This window comes from Chrysemys picta, chromosome 5 (assembly GCF_011386835.1).
Source record: "Chrysemys picta bellii isolate R12L10 chromosome 5, ASM1138683v2, whole genome shotgun sequence".
NCBI classification, from domain to species: domain Eukaryota; kingdom Metazoa; phylum Chordata; order Testudines; family Emydidae; genus Chrysemys; species Chrysemys picta.
The window spans coordinates 75,741,060-75,760,294 of NC_088795.1; the positions used below are offsets into that span (position 1 = coordinate 75,741,060).

General features: G+C 41.4%; 1 protein-coding gene across 28 annotated transcripts in view; it reads right to left on the bottom strand.

Moving 5' to 3' along the window:
* The window catches only part of GPM6A (glycoprotein M6A), a 335,818-nt gene that overhangs the window by 99,228 nt on the left and 217,355 nt on the right, over positions 1-19,235 (bottom strand). For 8 of the 28 annotated variants that reach the window (XM_065596662.1, XM_065596663.1, XM_065596666.1 and 5 more), the window contains one exon: positions 2,115-2,355. The exons of the other annotated variants lie outside the window; for them this stretch is intronic. The gene's annotated coding sequence lies outside the window, so the exon portion shown is untranslated. The remainder of the gene's footprint in view (positions 1-2,114; positions 2,356-19,235) is intronic. 28 annotated transcript variants of the gene reach the window in all.

Consider the following 19,235-nt stretch of genomic DNA (forward strand, 5'->3'; position numbering starts at 1 on the left):
TAGTTATTTACAGCACAGTAAACACTGCACTCCAAAGTGTTTCTTGGTTGCTTGGAGGGATGGGGAAAGATCACAGTGTTATGAATTCGACAGCTTATTTTTTTTCCATTTAACTTCCCCAACCTTTTCCACAGCTAACACTTTTTGTCCTCTAATTCATGTGAAACACAAAAAATAAGCAAAAAAATCCAAGATCAAGACTTTGAAGGGGATGAATTATGTAGCCCCATTAACTAATGAGGTAGCAGGCAGAGAGGGCCCAAGCTGTGAGCCAGTCTGCCCAGAGTTGCAAGGGTCACTTCGGGTCAAATGCTGCCTGCCCCTATGGGCATGGATAGCCCTGAGAGCCAGATTTTCAAAAGTGTTCCACACTCAGCAGCTCCCATTGTGACATTCATGGACACATTTTCAAAAGAGTGCAGTATCTGATGTGCTGGCAACTTAGTTTGGTGCCTAAGTGGGAGCTGAACTCTTCTGAAATGCTGGTTCCACGGTTAGTGACCAGAATCTGAGAAGATCTCAGCACATGGGTGCTGAGTACTTTTGAAAACCTGGCCATAAATGTCACAATGGATCATCTGTAAAAACACTTCATACCAAGGCATGTGGTTTGATGAGAGGAGGATTCCTATTTCTCAAGGTCTTAATATGGGAGGAAGAGCATAGGAGGGACAGAATCTGTCCCACTGTGCATAAACTCAAAGTGAAAGATGATACAATTACCCATTGTGGCCTTTCCTCTGATTTCTGCTACCTCTCCGAGCAACTGAATTATTCATGTTAAGGGAATCTTGACACCTGGCTCCACATTTTAACGCTTCCATCTGGAGATATTTGAAGAGTGTCCCATTGGACCTTTCACTTGTGATTATTTACTGGTATATATGTTTGGCCTCCAGCCATGTCTTCTCTACCTGATTCTTTTATTGACCACATAGGCCGATAAGCCCCTCTCCAATTTCACAAAACAGAGGAGAGCTGAGAAACCCAAATATCAAAGCAGGTAGGACACCGACGGGAAAGACAGTTATGCTGTGGACCAGGTCCTCATCTGGTGTAGACTGGCATTGCTCCAGCAAAAGTACTGGAGCTATGCTGATTTATGCTAGCTGAGGATCTCTCTCTCACTTACGTGCGTGCGCACACACCCTCCCACCCCATAGGCACTTCTCCATGACTGCTGCAATGGAGATCTGATCATCCCAATGGGGAAAGTTACTGGTCGGAAGGAGAAGTCAGGGAAAGAGCAGTTCTTTCAGGCATACATCCCTTTAAGTCCATTGATCTTATAACTCTTAACCTCAGATGTACCAACAGGTGGATGATGCAACAGAGTGTGGTAGCAGCACAGGAGCTGCAAATCTGTCCTCCACTTCTGCACTTCTTTCAGGCATGAAGAGGAGTATCTGGCCCTTGGTGCAGAGCTCAGCATGAATTTTGTCAGGCTAAAGGTCACTGTTTGATTTCGGTAGGATCAGAAATTATTGGTGGGTCAGATGCTTTAGTGATGCCGTAATATTGTACATCATTTGCCATTTTAACATAATGTGAACACGCTAGGTATTTTTTATGTTGAATTAAAAATGTGCTTATATAACAACACCCTCAGTTAAAAAACCCACCACCAAGCAAAGCAAATTTTATATGTGTGTGTGTGTGTGTGTGTGTGTGTGTGTGTGTGTGTGTATATATAATGTATATATATAACACACACACACACAGACACACACACACGATGACAAGTTAATCATACTTACATTTGGATGGAATGGTGGTTAATTGGTGTGCTAGCACATGATAGAAATTAAGAGAGAATTTTTTAATCTAATTTTCCAAGCATCATGTTGAATTGAGTGTTGTCATTTTACAAGGTACCAGGCTACACTGCATCCACTGTCATCTAATAGGATATAATCCAATTTGACAAGATACGATTTTAGGGATTTTTTTGTTTTTAAGCACTGCTGCTTGTAGTATTTCAGATGACACATTTTGGACAAAATGTTATGATACAAAAACAAGTTACAATAATACAATTCCCCAGGATTTACTGATACGAATTTGCCCATCATATTGCAAATCTTAATTCATTTTTTTCCAACTAGTTTACTTACTATCAATTCAGTAGTCTTGGTTTTCTTGTATAGTTAGGCTGGAAGTGTGCTGAGACACTGCCTAACCATATTGTCTCATTGTTTCCTTCTGTACCCCCTTCAGTCTGTCCATATCCATCTGTTGTTTCTTGTCTTATACTTAGATTGTAAGCTTCTTGGGGCAGGGACTGTCTTTGTTTTGTACAGTGCCTAGCACAACGGGTTCTGGTCCATGATTAGGGCTCCTAGGTGCTAAACAATACTAAGAAATAATAATAATTAACAATAATATGCAACCAAAATCAAACAGCATTTGAATCCTGAAGAATCCATGAAGGTTGTGTGTGAAACAACCAACCCTAGCCTTACCAGGAGACATCAATGCTATGTCATGGCTTACTGCAGGCTACCCACTTTAGGGGAAGACTATGAAATGGTGCTTTCCTCTTTAACACAATAAGTGCTTTCCTCTTTCCCTTAGGGAGAAACTGGCCTTGATGAGAGTGGGACACAAGCCATTAGGGTAAAAGAAATTAAATATTGCTAATCATTTTGCATTCTATTGTTTTATGATATTCCATAACTTCACAGAAAAGAAATTCTACTACTCAAACTTTTTCAAATAATATAAAACTTTAAAAATATGTCTGAAGAGCAATACCTTATATTTCTCTTCAGTCATAAACCAAGAGTGAAAAAATATACAATTAATTAAAAATTCTGCCACACAAGTTTTCAGGATGTCACAGGAGCAGATAATGAAGTTATAAAATTATGATGAAACTGAAGACCATGACAACTCTATAAAGTTTACATCACGTTAATGCAGAGACAGACTTTGCATAATATAAGCTATTGAAGAAATTATTTTTTTAATAATTGGAAATGAAGGCATATATTTTTGCACACATTTCATTTAAGAAATTATTCCATTGAAATGTCTTTGGCCATTATATGGCAACTGGGGTACAGTTAATGGCAAAAACTTCATTAACATCTTTAGCCACCACTGACAATGAAACAAAACGAAAGCAATGTGAAATATCCAAGACAAATTGGCATAGTAGTTTCACCAGTATAGAGGTCTCCCTAGTTCCCATGAAAAATACATGTAAAACTGAGTTATGAGTGCAATGAGTTTTTTCCATAATGAAAATTCTCTCATCTAGGAAATGTTATTGTTATTTAATGAAAATATAATATTTATAACAAGAGAATGTTAGCTCGGGGCCTAAATAAATCTGAGTTTGCTTTAACAAATCATTTATGTATACTGCATATGCCCCATTGTATATTTCCATTTTAGAAAATTCATTTAAGATATTTTCTTCAGTGGCACGAACAGTGATAAAACATCTCACAATGGGTATATCTGTTCTGGAGGGGATGCCCATCATCCCCCTCACACCTGACACAGACATTCCAGACCATTTGAGACTTCTAACATCACTCAGACTTCTAACAATCATAATCTCCTCTTGGTGCATAGGCAGGTGCAAGATAAGAAGCATTCCATACCCGCCCAATAGAAAGTCGATAGGTGTAAGGTCCCTTCTTCTCTATGATTTTAAGAGGAGCTGTGAATTTATGGTCCCCTTTGCGTAAGATTCCAGGTTTTCGTATTCTAACAAAGGAACCACACTCAAACTTTGGTTCCTTAGCACTCCTCCGTTTGTCTGTGAAAGCCTTAGACTTTGCTTGGTTCTGTTCAACTGTCTTTCTCACATCATCCTTGTGTGGGGCATCAGGTCATGCCTTTAACAATCCAACAATGTTCAGTTTAGTAGTCATCTGTTTCCCATGAAGTAACTCTGAGGGTGATCTTTGCGTTGTGGCATGTCGTGTAGCCTGGTATGCTTGCAAGAAATCAATAGTGAAGGGTATCCACAAATCGCCCTTCCAGTTTAGCTGTTTGCAAACTCTCTTTCAAACTTCTGTTAAACCGTTCGATTTCCCCATTGGCTTGAGGCTAATATATAAGGATGACCTCCTGTGTAAAATGTTCCTCTCTGCTAGAAAAGTTTCAAACTCCAGGGAAGTAAATTGACTACCATTATCTGAAACCAGTTCTTTGGGGTTACCTTCCCGGCTAAAAACTGAAGAGAGGAACTTAATTATTGTAGTAGAAGAAATTTGCGATGTAAACGCCACCTCAGGCCACTTGCTGAAATAGTCTATTAAAGTGATGGCATAACGACAGTCAAGTGGAGCAGTATCAAAGGGTCCTACAGTGTCAATCGCCACTTTTTCCCATGCAGATTCAGGAAGAGGAACAGGCTGTAATGGAGGAGTACAAGTCACTGCTGTCTTATCAGGCATTTGGCAAGTGACACAGGATTTTATGAGTGCTTCAGTTTGAGAGTCCATCCCTGGCCACCAATACAGATCCCGTAGTTGTTGTTTGGTTCTGACAATTCCTTGATGAGTATCGTGTGCCAGGTGTATGAGTTTTGACTGTAATTCTTCTGGCACAAGTAGCCGGTGTGTACCTTGTAGCACACAGCCATCGAGCAAAGAAAGTTCATCCTGAACTCTAAAATAAGGCAGCAAAACTGGGTCAAGGTTTTTAGGGTTACTGGGCCATCTCTTTGTCAGAAATTCCAGTAATTTTTGTTGAATTGGACATGCTGAACAAGCAGCTTGAAATTGTTCTCTTGTAACTGCAGTAAGAGTGCTTGTAATAAGCGCAACTACTACATCCTCATCCTCCGGTGGACCATCTGGTGAAGGCAAAGGCAGGTGAGAAAGGCAATCAGCTACCACATTTTTGTTTCCAGGCTTATATTCCAGTTCATAATTGAAAGAAAGTAGTCTTGCAGACCATCTAGCAATAAGATATCCTGCTCTTCCCAGTCCTTTCGTGGTGAGCAACGTTGTCAAAGGGCTGTGGTCTGTGCGCAACTTGAACGTGCGGCCCCACAGGTAAGTTCTCCATTTTTCAGTAGCCCAGACACAAGCAAGTGCTTCTTTTTCAACTGTAGAATATTTTCTCTCAGCATTACTTAGTGTCCTTGAAGCAAATGCAACAGTCCTCTCTGTGTCGTCCTCATGAAGTTGTGTGAGGACAACCCCAAGTCCATAATCAGAAGCATCAGTAGTTACAATTGTGGGCAAGGCGGGACTAACTAATGCAAGTACTGGACTATGTACAATCAAGTCTTTCACCCTTTCGAAACTAATTTGTGCATCCGTTGTCCACACTAAGGTTGAACTTCTCCGTAGTAATTCTCGTAACGATTCAATGACAGAAGCATAATTGGGAATGAATTTTGCATACCAGGAGGTAAGACCCAAGAAGGAACATAAGGTTTGCAAATCTGTTGGAGGAGGAGCATTTGAAATTGCCAGGATATGATCTGGATCAGGTTTTAGTCCAGCCTGTGAAATTGTATGCCCCAGAAAGGAGAGTTCAGTTTGTCTAAATTTGCATTTGGACCTATTGAGCTTGAGGCCTACTTTGCTGATGCAGTTTAGTACAGACTGCAGGTTATTGTCATGCTCCTCAGTAGTATTTCCAAACACAATAATATCATCCAAATAGCACTGAACTCCATGTTGATTCTTCAGAATCAATGACATCATTTTTTGAAAGGTACTTGGGGCTGATGCGAGACCGTATGGAACACGTTTAAAACGAAATAGTCCCTCGTGTGTAATAAGTGCTGTGAGGTCTCTGCTATCTTCATGCAACATAACCTGGTGGTATGCGCTCTGCAAATCAAGAGTAGAAAACATCTTTGCTCCATGGAGTTCTGCAAATACTTCCTCTATGTGAGGAAGAGGATGGCTGTCAATCACAATAGCTTTATTTGGCTCCCTTAAGTCCACACAAAGGCGAATGTCTCCACCCTTCTTCTGCGTCACTACTGTAGGTGACACCCATTCCGAGGAGTTAATCTCTTCAATAATGTCCTTTTGAACAAGTTTTCTAAGTTCCTCTGAAACAGCTTCCCTGACTGAAAATGGTAAGCGCCGTAATTTCTGTCATACAGGCAACACATTATTCCACATTTTAACTTTATGCAGAAACCCATAAGCACAGCCGAGTTTCTCCTCAACCTGGAGTTGGGTCCCAGCTGAAACTGGTGTGTGTACCGCAAGAGTGCTTTGCTGAGGAAGATCAATTCGTCCATTAACTACCCTGAGATTTAAAGCAGCTAATAAATCTCTGCCAAGGATAGGAGTGCCTTTGTGAACAATGTAGAATTCCGCAGTTACACAGCGATCACCAAAAGTAACTATTGCTGGCAAGCAGCCATGTACTGGAATATAGTTGTTCAAATAGCATACCAAGTGAAGTTTGGGTTCAGTAAGAGGCACATCTTTAAAGTAATGCAAATAGATGAAATCAGGTAGTATAGATACTGCTGAGCCCGTGTCCAACATTAACTGAATAGAGTGTGATTTGCCTGAGGGTATGGCAGAAACATTTACAGTGCACTTTATCTGTTCTGGAATATGTGCAGTAGTGATTTTGTCTACACTCAGCACAGTAACATCTGGTATTGTAACTGCATGCACCTGTTGATTGAACTGGCTACTGCGACATACTTTAGCAAAATGCCCAATCTTTTTGCAATGATTGCACTGAGCTACTTTTGCTGGACATCCTGTGTAGCTTGCAAGATGTTGTGGGGATCCGAGCTCCATCCTCTTTGGAACCCCCTTTCAGGTAGTTGAAGGCTGCTATCAAATCCCCCCTCATTCTTCTCTTCTGGAAACTAAACAATCCCAGTTCCCTCAGCCTCTCCTCATAAGTCATGTGCTCCAGACCCCTAATCATTTTTGTTGCCCTCCGCTGGACTCTTTCCAATTTTTCCACATCCTTCCTGTAGTGTGGGGCCCAAAACTGGACACAGTATTCCAGATGAGGCCTCACCAATGTCGAATAAAGGGGAACGATCACGTTCCTCGATCTGCTGGCAATGCTCCTACTTATACAGCCCAAAATGCCGTTAGCCTTCTTGTCAACAAGAGCACACTGTTGACTCATATCCAGCTTCTCGTCCACTGTGACCCCTAGGTCCTTTTCTGCAGAATTGCTACCTAGCCATTCGGTCCCTAGGCTGTAGCAGTGCCTGGGATTCTTCCGTCCTAAGTGCAGGACTCTGCACTTGTCCTTGTTGAACCTCTTCAAGTTTTTTTTTGGCCCAATCCTCTAATTTGTCTAGGTCCCTCTGTATCCGATCCCTACCCTCTAGTGTATCTACCACGCCTCCTAATTTAATGTCATCTGCAAACTTGCTGAGAGTGCTGTCCACACCATCCTCCAGATCATTAATAAAGATATTAAACAAAACCGGCCCCAGGACCGACCCTTGAGGCACTCCGCTTGAAACCGGCTGCCAACTAGACATGGAGCCATTGATCACTACCGGTTGAGCCCGATGATCTAGCCAGCTTTCTATCCACCTTAGAGTCCATTCATCCAGCCCATACTTCTTTAACTTGGCGACAAGAATACTGTGAGAGACCGTATCAAAAGCTTTGCTAAAGTCAAGGAATAACACATCCACTGCTTTCCCCTCATCCACAGAGCCAGTTATCTCATCATAGAAGGCAATTAGGTTAGTCAGGCACGACTTCCCCTTGGTGAATCCATGCTGACTGTTCCTGATCACTTTCCTCTCCTCTAAGTGTTTCATAATTGATTCCTTGAGGACCTGCTCCATGATTTTTCCAGGGACTGAGGTGAGGCTGACTGGCCTGTAGTTCCCCGGATCCTCCTTCTTCCCTTTTTTAAAGATGGGCACTACATTAGCCTTTTTCCAGTCATCTGGGACCTCCCCCGATCGCCATGAGTTTTCAAAGATAATGGCTAATGGCTCTGCAATCTCATCTACCAACTCCTTTAGCACCCTCGGATGCAGCGCATCCGGCCCCATGGACTTGTGCATGTCCAGTTTTTCTAAATAGTCCCGAACCACTTCTTTCTCCACAGAGGGCTGATCACCTTCTCCCCATATTGTGCTGCCCAGTGCAGCAGTCTGGGAGCTGACCTTGTTCATGAAGACAGAGACAAAAAAGCATTGAGTACATTAGCTTTTTCCACATCCTCGGTCACTAGGTTGCCTCCCTCATTCAGTAAGGGGCCCGCACTTTCCTTGACTTTCTTCTTGTTGCTAACATACCTGAAGAAACCCTTCTTGTTACTCTTAACATCTCTTGCTAGCTGCAACTCCAAGTGTGATTTGGCCTTCCTGATTTCACTCCTGCATGCCTGAGCAATATTTTTATACTCCTCCCTGGTCATTTGTCCAATCTTCCACTTCTTGTAAGCTTCTTTTTTGCATTTAAGATCAGCAAGGATTTCACTATTTAGCCAAGCTGGTCGCCTGCCATATTTACTATTCTTTCTACACATCGGGATGGTTTGTTCCTGCAACCGCAATAAGGATTCTTTAAAATACAGCCAGCTCTCCTGGATCCCTTTGCCCTTCAGGTTATTCTCCCAGGGGATCCTGCCCATCTGTTCCCTGAGGGAGTCAAAGTCTGCTTTTCTGAAGTCCAGGGTCCGTATTCTGCTGCTCTCCTTTCTTCCTTGTGTCAGGATCCTGAACTCGACCATATCATGGTCACTGCCTCCCAGGTTCCCATCCACGTTTGCTTCTCCTACTAATTCTTCCCTGTTTGTGAGCAGCAGGTCAAGAAAAGCTCTGCCCCTAATTGGTTCCTCCAGCACTTGCACCAGGAAATTGTCCCCTACACTTTCCAAAAACTTCCTGGATTGTCTGTGCACCACTGTATTGCTCTCCCAGCAGATATCAGGGTGATTAAAGTCTCCCATGAGAACCAGGGCCTGCGATCTAGCAACTTCTGCTAGTTGCCAGAAGAAAGCCTCGTCCACCTCATCCCCCTGCTCTAGTGGTCTATAGCAGACTCCAACCACGACATCACCCTTGTTGTTCACACTTCTCAACTTTATCCAGAGACTCTCAGGTTTTTCTGCAGTTTCATACCGGAGCTCTGAGCCGTCATACTCCTCTCTTACATACAACGCAACTCCCCCACCTTTTCTGCCCTACCTGTCCTTCCTGAACAGTTTATATCCATCCATGACAGTACTCCAGTCATGTGAGTTATCCCACTAAGTCTCTGTTATTCCAATCACATCATAGTTCCCTGACTGTGCCAGGACTTCCAGTTCTCCTTGCTTGTTTCCCAGGCTTCTTGCATTTGTGTATTTCTTGCAATGTCTTTTATTCTTCTCACTGGTTATTTTCCCTGATAGCTATCACTACCTACTTGCAGGTTATAGGCCTGTTTATTCTTCACTGAGAACTGACTTCTTAGGCTCCACATACACAGCTTATTGGTGGAAGACATTGCAAACATAAATGACACAATGCGGTACAAATACAAGATATCCTCAAAGAAGAAGTGAAGCCAAGGATTGGGGCAGGTGTAATGAACAGAGAAGCCATTAGTAAGCTCCTAGAACTGTGCATGGTTCCCTAGACACCACAAAGCACCCAGAGACCAATCGTAAACATTGTCAGTGGTAGAGTGGCACCACCATCAGTGAATATAGATGACACACTTACAATTGCAATTCACCAAATTCAAGAATTTGATCATAGCTGGCCCATAATTGGAATTCACTAAATGCAAGAATTTGAACGTAACTGACCCACAGGGCTCTATGACAAACTACCAAGGATAGTAAAGATGCTGGCAGAGACAACAAAGCACGTAAAACAAAGGTATTGACATTAACTTTATCTATTCAAGAGTGGCATGCTTACAAGCAAGTTCACGAGAGCTTGACATCAAGAATATTTTGTCACAGGCTCCTGTACCAACATCAATGTTCACTGACTCTGGTGACATGAGGACTGTCAAGGCTAAGTCTAACTTTAAAAAAAAACAGCTGCAGTCAGAGGTATCAGCTTGATATACTTCACAAGAAGTCACCTGCACAGTCATTGATGGTTCTGCAGTTCTTCAGGTAGTACACTGACCAGCAAATGGTATCATCAAAGACTTCGTGACCAATTTCAGAGTCTACATTGAACACAAGCTAGCAGCAAGTGTTATACACCTTGTCCTTGACAGGTACAAAGACTTAACCACAAAGAGTGTCACAAGCTCTAGCAGAGCTACAGAAGCAAACAGAATACATCAGTTGAATACAAGTCCACACCTACCTCCCCAGAAAATTGCCTTGACAGTTACTGAAAATAAGAAACAACTGATCGACCTCATTTGTACAGAACTCATTCAAGATAAAACATTTCGCCAATACCACACACTAAAGCACAAGCTATTCATCGCAGGCAGAAACAAGACCCCATTTTAAATAAACCAGGGAGGTGTGGTGATCATCACAGAAGATATAGCCACCTGGCATGAGGAAGCTGGCAACATCCTTGCAAAACAAATGGTGATGGTTGCAAAAGAGAAACTGGTGGAAACATCATTATCATCAGATGACAATGAGGTATTTGTCTTACTCTTGCACCGTTACCTTGAGCAGAGCCTAACATCTTTAGTGAGTATGAAACCCTCAGTCCAAGGGAGAGCTGTAATAGAACTCTGTGCTACTGCAGAGCAAGGCCAGAACATTGTACCAGGACCATTAGCTGCCCATAAACTCTCAGGCTGTGATACAGTAGCTTCCTATTTTGGTCTCAACAAAGGCACTGTGTTGAAGATTCTGTGAGCTGATTACTCCCTCTCTCTGCTGGATGATATCAGTGCAGCTATTGCCTAATATCATTGAACCAGCAACCAAATTCATGGTTGCATGCTACTGACAATCAAATTGTGCCACCATGTTGGAAAAATGACAGAAATCATAGGCAGCGAAAATTGGCAAAGTAAACCATGTCAACATCAATGCTCAGCCCCTTATCACTAATAACTGAAGATGTACAGAAAATGTAAAACAAGCACATCTTCAGAGGTGTGTGCAAAATAGTGCTTTGGAGCTAGATGCACCACTATATGATCCACTGTAGTATAGATGAATACACGATAGTTCCAAGTCTCTGCTTCCAAAACACCATGCAGATAATGTTGTGCTTGCTCCTCCAGATATTTTGAAGTTAATCAAGTGCTTTTGTAAGAAAGATGTACCTTATAAATGCCACATATAATATTCTGTGCATGCCAAGGACGTGTGTTGTGTTGCAATGGCCTGAGAAAATCAGCGTTATCATTTGCAGATACAAACAGTGATGACTAGCAAATTACTCATATTAGGAGACACAACCATAGTTTAATTGAGAGAGAACACTAGTAATCATTTATGATTCCAAAATTAAGTGTTTAACCAGTTTTTTGTTGAATATTTTTCACATTTAAAAGAGTGGTTGTTGTATCACACGATAAGTGATGTTCGTGCTATATCCGTAACCCCCTTCCTCATGTACCCCTATTATTCAAAAATGTATTGCTATTAATTGATATTGCAAATATTAAATACATGCATTTCATGTATTAAAACTCCTGTGCCTTGATTTTTGTATACCCCAAATCATGCATATGGGGATGGGAGGAAGGAGGGATGAAATGCTAATATTTCAATATGTTCAACCGTGATAGAGAGTTATTAGGCGGATTCTTAAAATGTATGTAGTTGAGATACGGAACCCACACACAAAAAATTTGCATGGACCCTAAAGCAGGGTTGACCAGAGTGACTGTCGGACTAAAAGGGAATCATGATAAAGTCATTTTTGGAAAGTTGGACTCTATTTTCATCTCTTCAGTAGAACAGTAATGTTATTACAGGATCCAAGTCTGTGAATGCTCTTGATTCCCACTGAAAACAGTAGGTACTCTCAGAAGGTGCTCAGAACCACACACAACTGGATGTATAAAAGAGTGTAATCTGAATGATTAAGGGAGTTGTAGGACCTTGTAGAAATGTTGGGGAAAATCATCTGTTTTTATCTTTCAGGGAAAATATTGAGATGATCTGGAAAAGTTACACACACATTATGAAGTGAATATAAATATCAGAAACTACAGAACAATTTCAGTATACGTTCAGTATCATAGCTGGTGTGACGGTGAACCCCATAAGGCTTCATGGAAATATGCTTATGAATGTATATATATATGATATAACTGGAATATGTTTTATGCTACATATGCCATGTAACACATCTCTGTAAAGGTTATGATCTACTGAATCTATTCATCATATTTGTATGCATGTGTTGTATTCGAAGTTATGAATACTGGCTGTATACTTGCTTGATTTCTAAATAGTCTTAGTAAAGAATTTGGTCAGAGTCTTGAAAAAGGAATATGCAAATTAAGTGCCCAATCAAGAAACACTTAAAGGACAATGTATCTTGGAAAGCTCCACTCCACATAAGAAGTCTACCTCAGGGCGTTCAGGGTAGCATGTAAACAATGGCTGCTGCCTGTAAAAACTGAGTCATGCATGGACACGTGACTTGTCCATGTGACTCCAAAACTCCATCTTGGAACTGGACTTTGCATAGGAGAGGGGAAGGGGTCTCCACCCACAAAAGAAAGTTTACTTAAACCCCTGGGAAACCCCTCCATTTGGTCTTCAGCTGGCTCAAGAGATAGCCTCTCCACCCCCAAGGATACCTGAGAGAAACTGGGACAAAGGACAGTAGCTTCAGGGGGTGTGAGTGATTGCTGGACCCAGACTAGAAGGAGACAGGTCTGTAAAAGGAAGCTTACTGGAACACCATGGAGGGTGAGATTTTGTCTGTATTCAGTTTTCTTACTGTATTAGACTCAGACTTGCATTTTATTTTATTTTACTTGGTAATTCACTTTGTTCTATCTGTTACTACTTGGAACCACTTAAATCCTACTTTCTGTATTTAATAAAATCACTTTTTACTTATTAATTAACCCATATTATACATTAGTGCCTGGGGGAGGGAGGAGGCAAACAACTGTGCATATCTCTCTATCAGTGTTATAGAGGGCGAACAATTTATGAGTTTACCCTGTATAAGCTTTATACAGGGTAAAATGGATTTATTTGGGGTTTGGACCCCATTGGGAGTTGGGCATCTGAGTGTTAAAGACAGGAACACTGCTTGAGTTGCTTTCCGTTAAGTCTGCAGCTTTGGGGCTTGTGGTTCAGACCCTGGGTCTGTGTTGGAGCAGACTGGCTCAACAAGACAGGGTGCTGGAGTCCCAAGCTGGTAGGGAAAGCAGGGGCAGAAGTAGTCTTGGCACATCATTTGGCAGTCCCCAGGGGGTTTCTGTGATCGAACCCATCACAGCTCGATATAAATCTAAGGACATGTATAATCCTAAATTAATTTAGATCAAAATTGGTACGCACACTGGGGCAGATGAAATCAAAGGAGCTATGACAATGTACCCCAACCGAGGAGCTGCTCCACAGTGTAATTAATATACAAAATAGAATACCAAAGGCAGAAACAGAGATCAGTAAAAATAACTTTTTGTTTTAAGTACTAGAAGAGGGAACAAGGGGGGTTCACAATTGATAAGTCCGTTCCTGTGGACATAACTGAAAAGAATATTTGGACTAGTAACATTCCCATAATTTCCAGTTCATTGATGTTCCCATTTTATTTGTTCTGAAAAATCAAGTCAGTCAAGCACAAGTGAATTTCAGTGTGTTAAAAGAGCCATTAAAAGAAGATAGCAGAGACATTTATATTTGCTTTTCAAATAAAAGATTTCCTTGGACAGAAATGGTGCTTGAAACAAGGAACAAAAAATATGTAATTGCTGTAAATTACTATATATAGCACAGAGAAGCGTGTAAACACTGTCTTTATGGAACAGGTACAACTTTTTAAAAATCATTAATGTCCATATCATACCCTACCCCATTGTGTTGAGTGGATACTTGAAAAAAAAGTGTAAATATCACTCTAATGTCCCTGAAGCTGTTGGCGAGAGAGGAGCGTAGCAGAGTGAAAGCGACATCATTTCCCCCTGCCAAGTGGAAGCTGCTCTGCAAGTCCCAAGAAAATGAAAAGGAGGAGGGGGCACAGCCAGTTTATGGCCACATATTCTGGTAAACACCTGAGAAAGTTCCTACAGGAGTTAATGGAGACCCTTGACAGACAACTACACAAACATTTGATACACTAACTGCAGTAATAGTATCATCAGGTCCTAAGTTACTCAAATTTAAAAGGGAGTCTATATAGTTGAATAATATTTTCTGAGAAAACTTCTCCAATCAAGAGATATGACAATTATGAGATAAATAAAAACCATTTTAAATGCTTATCATGAACTAATGTATTGTCCTCTTTCCCTCATATAGCAACCATGCACCATACATCTATCTTCATTAACATTTCAACAAATGAATGTAATTAAAGATTTTAAATAAATTTAAATGTTGTGGGGCAAATTCAGCCATCTTCACCCAGAGATGTGTAAAAAACACCAAGCCCATTAACCCAAATAAATGATTCACTCTTTTGGAGAGCAGGTGGCATTTCAACCATTATTCTGCTTTGGGGCTGTCCTGGTAGAGTGTTTTTTTTTAATCCCTACTTAGGCTCCATAAGAGTTCCACCAGCAAGACACTCTGAGGAACTTCAGAGTCAGTGCACTTCCCAATTGCTCCTCTTTACTGACAGCATTGCCCATTTTCTAGCCTATGCCTCCAAGCCAACTGCTGCGCAACTGGAGTTTTGTCATTTAGCACCGTCACAACATAGTGTCTTGGCTCAGTTTCCACCACCAGAGAGATTCACCACTGTTTGTGAGTGAGAGTAAACCTTCTACCAGCATCTGTACTGGTGGTGACTCTGGCTTAATATTTACTTTACTATTAAGGCTATTTATTCATAGTCCTTATTGTCAAAAAATATTTCAAGGTAAAGTTCTCAACACACACCCCCATGAGAAACATGAATTGTCTGGCAGACCTGTTTGGAAACAAATTTATATTCATGTTCAAAAAAACATTATACATGAAGAGATACAACTTGTATTCACTGTTTTGGAGAACTCTAGAACTGATCTTTATGGTGCTGAAGGGAAAGGTAACACACTAGAGAATGGACGGTTCCCTTCAGGTAGGTGAAGATTAAGGTCTCTGACAAGGCACATGAAGAGTTTTGCACTGCAGCTGCCCTGGCCTATCAATAAGATTAGCAGACTTCTGTTTCCATTGTCATCAAGCATTAATGTCCCAAAGGCAAGTACTAACTTAAAAAAAGTAATAATAAATTGGGCGGTTGGGAAAGAGGAGAATAAAACCATTGAAATAAAGACACCAAATGAAGGGCTTGGGAAAACGGACTCATCTTCAGGTCAGGAAGCAACACACAGCTCAGTCCAGGCATGACCAGATACATGGTCATAAAGCAGGATGAACTAACACGAATGCTGATTTATTTTATTTATTTATTCAGGAGCAGCTACGGTATTTAAACTGTTCATTATTGAAATAATTTTATTATTTTAAATTAAATTCCATTAATGGAGATTTCCAAGTCTTAAATAGAAGATCTGGGAAGGACTAATTTGCCAGTGCTGCTGACCTTTAAATACAGAAATGATGAGTTTCTAAGAATCTTTCTCTTCTAATCATGCAGCATGATTGTCTCAGTAAATCTACAGCAACATTTTTTACCAAATACAATTTTGCAGCTTGTCAAAACCAGTTAAGACACTAGAGCCTGTTTTCTTCGTGAAGTCTGCCTTTGCTCTCATCTTTCTCTGCACTTTGTTACTAGCCGTGGGCGTTTGTATGACAATTGTAAAAAAAGAAAAGAAAGAAATTTTTCTAAAGTCTCCAAGAGCTGTACAATCTAGAAGATGTGTTCGTAAGAATCCAATAGTGTCCAAATTTATTCTCAGGCTGCTAACATTCAAAGGCAGTTCTAGGAACATAAATGAGTTTATGTATGATTACATTAAAATTCATAGAGAGGCTCAGGAAAGAAATGTAACCATGCTATCCTACTGCAGTATTCAAACAAGCCCATAGATCCTCATGATAAAGGCTAAGAACCAAATATGACTTCACCTATTATTATTTGTATTCTTGTAGCATCTAGAAACCCCAATCATAGACAAGTGTTTCTTTATGCCAGGAATTATGCAAACCCAGAACAGAAGAGCTTGCAGTCTAAGATAAGATTCAACAGATGGATACAGACAGACAGGGTGTATAAGCAAAGAGCAAGACAATATTCGTTAGCATGATAGGCAGTGGTCTCTGCACACCAGCAAATTAGCTTTACCTTTAGCTGGATTCCCCATGTAAAAAGCCACAGGTGGTAAAGACTCTCTGATTACTCACAGGTAGCTCGTTAAAGGACAGTTCTTCTTCCCTTTGTTTCCTCCCCAGGCCCTTCTCAGTTGAAGTGCTTCTTTCTCCCTCGGTGCCCCTGACATCTCTACTCAACCCTACATGCTCTCTATTATATCCCTGCTTCTCCTCTCCGATCTACATATGTAGGAGGTGCATGGTGCATCAATACACTAGAGTGGGGAGGCTTATTAGAGGAGTCAGAGAAAACTGGAAATACAGGGGACATGGTTGGGCACGGTTAAGGGGGATTTACAGTGGACCATGTGGGCTGATTATGGTGAAATTGTAGATTATGAGGAATAAAGAGAATAATTTTATGTGATTAATCCTAAAAGAGGCCCACGTCCACGGTGTGTGGTTTGAAGTTTGTGTGGACTCTTCCCAAACCACCTACCCACCCTTTTGTAAAATATTTTTAGAGATGATTTGCACCAAACTTTACATAGCTGAAATTTCTGTGAGAGTACATCAAGATATTATGGTAAAACAAGTGAGGCTATCCTCAAAGACTCAGCCACATGCCACCTCTCTTTGTTGCTTCTTGGACTAAGGGAGGAGACAGGACCTCACTGAGAAATCCATTTGGAGGAATGCAGGTTGTTCTCTGCAAGGATAAAGTGGGATGGAATGGAATTCTCAGCAGTCTGAAGTCCCCAGGCAGTCCTTTACCCTCTCCGCAATCATAGGTCCTCCACTGCTGTCTGGCACAGCTCCCCAGTGAGACTCACTCAAGCCAGTTTGCAAGTTATATCCACCTGAAATATGGCCAACTTAAGTGCACAAATACCATAGTTATGGGGCCATGTAAGTACCTAAATCATTTCCTAATGATTCCAACAATAAGAGAAATACAGTAATTCCCCACTTAACGTCCTCTTGCTTAACGTTGTTTTGATCTTATGTTTCTGCTCAATTACAGAATATGCTCCATTTAAAGTTGTGCAATGCTTTGCTATAATGTCATTTGGCTGCCTGCTTTGTCCACAGTTGGCAGCCCCCCATCAGCTCCCTTACGCCTCCCCCCACAGCGCCTCCCGCCCACCGGCAGACCCCGTGGATCAACGCATTCCCCCACCTCCCCCCGCGGCAATCAGCTGGTTTGTGGTGTTCAGGAGGGAGGGGGGAGGAGCGAGGACTCAGTGCGCAGGTTCCCCCTCCCTCCCCTGCCTCCCGAACGCCGCAAACCAGCTGATTGCCATAGGCAGGAGGCAGGGGAGGGAGAGGGGCCTGCATGCCGAGTCCTCGCTTCTCCCCTCTCCCTCCTGAATGCCGCAAGCCAGCTGATTGCTGCGGGCAGAAGCAGGGGAGGGAGGGAGGGGGGAGAAGCGAGGATGCAGCATGCGGCGTAAAGGGGGAGGAGGCGGGGGGAAGAAGAAGCAGGTTAAGCGTGGGGCCTTGGGGGAAGGGGTGGCGTGGGTGGGCTGAGGGTTGAACCCCCCCTCTCGCCCCTGATGCTTGCAGAGTAGGGAGCTGCCGCTGCTGCTGCACAACATGCTTCTCCTAGCCTAACAGCACCTTCAGCCTCCTTGCCCGCCTCATTGTCTCAAGTGCCAGTGGACTGTGCCTGTGTGGGGTAAGGCGGGGGCACCTCCCAACTATAGTACTGTACTGTATGGCAAAAAAAAATTTCCGTAGAACCTAACCCCCCATTTACATTCGTTTTTATGGGGAAATTGGATTCGCTTAACATTGTTTCACTTAAAGTTGCATTTTTCAGGAACATAACTACAACGTTAAGTGAGGAGTTACTGTAAGAGAAATCTAATTTTCCATTTGTGGTTTAGTCTTATAAAATCAAATCTAAGATAAAGTTTACAGGTGAATTGCAAACATTTATCAGAAAATGAAATTACAGGATTATGTGTTGAATGTCCCAACCAGAAAAAGTAATCGGGCACTTAACATGCAGGAGTCTCTGAACTCCCCTCCCCACCACACATAGTTGCTACAGGTCCTCTGAGTCTGTTGCCAGCTGTTTCTCACTCCACTTTGAAATTAAAATTTTGTCCCATCACCGCTACCCCACAAGTTTATGAAGCATGCTGGTCACATAATGCCTTACATTTTAATTTATTAGCATGTGGCATAGTTTTGCATATTTTTGGAATATAAAATTACAATAAAAAGTTTAAACTTACAATTATTTTTGACCAAACATTTCCGGCTCATCAACACTTGCATTGTTTTCGGGATAAGTTACAAAATCCACACTAAAAAGGGTTTGCTGCAGCTGGTTAATTTTTTTTTAAATTATTATTATTATTATTATTTAACGCTACCTTGGCTTTGAAGCTCTCCATTTGGGATCCCTAGCCCAGGGTGAATGAAGACTCTTAAATAAAGTACATCTAATAACCTAAGCAGGCAAAAGGAGATTATGGTCAACAGAATAAATGGAAACAGTTTACTACACTAGGAAGCTTATAAAATATTTACCATCCTCAAGAGTACAATATCTCTGTAATTACAAAGCTTGGGATCATTTGCATCATTTGCATTATTTTTTATTGTATGTACAGTTCTCAAGCACAGATTTGCTATCAGGTCTCATGAATGTAAGTAACATGCTATACTGTCAACACGTTCTCATGATATATTTTATGCTTAATTAAACTAATGCTTATAAGATCCAGATTTTCAAATACTTTTTACAATAAAAGAGGAGCCACAGTAGAAAATATTTTATTTAAGAATGATACATAGTTAATAAGCAATTAAACAGCCAATGCCTCGGTTGGAAGAATTGGTTGAAATAGCATATATGTATCGCATTGGGATTTTCCTCTTTCCACAGAATGAAGAGTTAGCTGACAATCTTGAAACCTTTTATTGAGATCCTATTCAGACAAGTTCAGAGTCTGTCTAAATTACTACCTTAAAAGTGTGAG